This window comes from Sarcophilus harrisii, chromosome 5 (genome assembly GCF_902635505.1).
Source record: "Sarcophilus harrisii chromosome 5, mSarHar1.11, whole genome shotgun sequence".
Classification (NCBI taxonomy): Eukaryota; Metazoa; Chordata; class Mammalia; order Dasyuromorphia; family Dasyuridae; genus Sarcophilus; species Sarcophilus harrisii.
Window position 1 is genome coordinate 136,479,997 of NC_045430.1, and position 2,472 is coordinate 136,482,468.

General features: G+C 34.1%; 1 pseudogene; it reads right to left on the reverse strand.

The window, feature by feature from the left end:
* Nucleotides 1-350: 350 nt before the first annotated feature.
* On the reverse strand, nt 351-1,419 carry LOC111721105 (annotated as a pseudogene).
* Nucleotides 1,420-2,472: the final 1,053 nt, after the last annotated feature.

A 2,472-nucleotide genomic window follows, 5' to 3' on the forward strand; every position in this document is an offset into this window, starting at 1 on the left:
ATATATATATATATATATATATATATTGAGCATGAAATAAAGAAGAAATGATAAATAAGGAAAAAGAGGAGAGAAAGGTAGATACTTGCTTACTTTTAGGGGAGGAGAGAAGGATTATTTTTTACATTTATTAATAAATCCAAAGTATTCACACTGAAAAATTAACATCTTAAACCATCAACCAAGACAAGATTTACTTTCACCATGTTTAACCCAGAAAATGAAAGATTCTATAATAGCAGTACGTTCAAAGAAATTGGATCACAATGAAAAAACACAAATCAGAGGGCGGGATTCCCAAAAGTCCCCTTATCTCTTCAAGCACATGTGCTACTCATTGGTTACCCCCACTAAAACACATGTCTCATGTGCTTGAAAATCTCCACAGAGATGAGGACCCACAGTCCCATAATGAAGTCTCCTAGCAGGTGCCAATCCTTCTGCTTGGGTGCCTAGTAAATTACCTGAGCTACAGGAAGCTTAATTAAGTGATTCCACTAATTTTTCATCTTTTTGTCATCTGAAATGTCTGTATCCCATAAATATAAATTATGTTTCAGAGAAACAGTCTCTGTGGTAATGTCCACCTTGCTCCATATTTGCAAAGAAATCCATTATTAACACATTTGGAGGATTTATCTGGAAAAAGAGCAATCTGATGTCCAGGAGTTAAGACATATAAACTTTTAAGATACACCTGAAAAAGATCATTCAGGTTCACCTGGCTGGCCTGATGATTTCTTGTAAAAATTCTAAGACCTAAATAGCAGATCTATCCATAAGATGAACTCCAGCCATGAGATCACTTTGATGCAAAAGGGAGTCTTCTTCTACTTGCTTCCTAATAAGCACTATGACATTGGTGGAATGAAAATACTCATATATCCTTAACAAGAATCGACAATAAATGACTTCTGTTGAAAATGTCTCTTCCACCACATTTGTTCAAATGCATATGCAAGTTCAACAATGATGATTTCTTCAGAGTCCTAGATTTTCAAGAAGCTATTCTCACCATGGCTTCCATAAACACATAAATACCAGGGTACTGCTTCTTTTCTTCAGAAAGCAGACATTTGGTTGGAGGAGTGGGATTCTCCTTGTTAACACAATTTTTTTTCTCCATAGCTACCTCATAGCTTCTATAATCAACTTCCATATCATCTCCATAAAAGTTAAATTCCACATTTATTATGACTTAGGATTTCTGGAGTTGCATTCCATGTCATCAAAAAATATCAGAACAATGTGTCTGTAAAGATTCCTGAATCCCTTGACACTTTTGTAAATGTAGAGAGTGTTGGCCAAATGTCAATAATTGAACCAGAATCTTGAAGTACAGACCAGCACTGCCCAGTTGTTCAAATGTCCATTCTTGAAAAGCTGTTTGGCTCAATCCTCAGCACAATTGTCAGCCATGCCCTTACAGCTTCACAGCAGCATCCCCAGCCCCAGGCTCATGTCCCTGGCTTCAACCTCTCAAACACAGTGAAGGCCACTGCTCTTTAAATATAAACAATAAAATCTCTGGTTTAAAAAAAATACATTTTTGTTATGTAGATATATTAACTATTTGAACATGTTTCTCTTAATTTAGTTTTGACAAGGCAAATCTATTTTATGACTGACAACTTAATTTCTATATTAATTCATTGTATTTTATTGAATCCTATAATATCCCAGTACACAGTCATTTATTTCCATCCAATACTGGACTAGGTTCTTGAACTGTAACAAATCAAACCAAAGCTAAAAATTTTGCTCATTCCAATATGCTAGAGATGGTCTTAAAATAGTGTGGGACTTATGGATCTCTGATGGACATTTTGCCATCCATTCAATTTCCCCATTCAAATAGAATGTAGCCCTAAATGTGTGGAGATGGCTGAAGTACATGGGTATAAAAATGTTACATGCACATGTAAATATTAAAAAGGTCATTTTCTCAACTATATTCTTTGTGTGTTATTTTTAGAGTTTATATTCCTTGCTGAAGCAGTATTTTTATTTGCAAGCACGCTTATATAAATTGTCCTTAGACAATTAAACTACTGTTTTTAAATATTGCATTAAAATTTCTTCTTAAGTAATTTGTTTTACAATTTTATAATTAAAATTTCTGACAAATAACCTATTGAAAAAAGTCTCTCTTTTTTGTGAAGGGGGTAAGTTAAAGGAGGGAGTCCTATTCTTTGCTTCTAAGAACTTTTGTCACTTAAAAAAAAAATGCTTGCAGAAATAATCATTCCCATTAGACTCTAATTTCCAAATTAGCTTTCTGGAAATATAATGTCAGCTCAGAGAGTTTTACATTTTCAGTTAGTAATTTTAGCTGACATTCTATACAAGATCCACAAGTACAAATGAATGACTCAAAAAGCCCCTCTTTGAAGGCCACCAAGCTAGAGACCACTAACAGCTTAGCCCCAGTTGAAGTAAATAATTCTTTGTTCAGATTTGTAGTTTCTTCTG